Source organism: Brassica oleracea, chromosome C9 (genome assembly GCF_000695525.1).
Source record: "Brassica oleracea var. oleracea cultivar TO1000 chromosome C9, BOL, whole genome shotgun sequence".
NCBI classification, from domain to species: Eukaryota; Viridiplantae; Streptophyta; class Magnoliopsida; order Brassicales; family Brassicaceae; genus Brassica; species Brassica oleracea.
The window spans coordinates 42,290,808-42,291,240 of NC_027756.1; positions in this window are offsets into that span (position 1 = coordinate 42,290,808).

Below are 433 nucleotides of genomic sequence, written 5' to 3' on the forward strand. Positions count from 1 at the left end.
TCTTCCTAAGTACAGAGCCAGATTAGATACAGCTAGCAATGGGTTCTTCTTGGGAAGAACTGAGGAAGATGAAGAGGAGCTGGTTGACAACATAGTAAAGAGTGACGCAATATACAGTGGAGACCACGACACAGGCAGTAGAACAGATGACAAGCAAACGAGGAAGGAGTTAAAGGCTCTACAGGATAACATAGACATACTCATTGATGATAAATCCACCCAAGAGCAGCTGAACTTTGTTGGTAACCCAAACCAAGAGACACCACCTGTTGTCAATGAGGTTGAGGGTTTGGAAGGCCAAGAAGAGCAGTGTTTCATAAACAACAATGGCAGTTGGTACAAGAAAGAGCCCAGCTTTCAGTACAATAACTACCAACATAAATCTTATCCTAACAACCAACAGAGTGGTTATCAGCCTAGGAACAACCAGCAA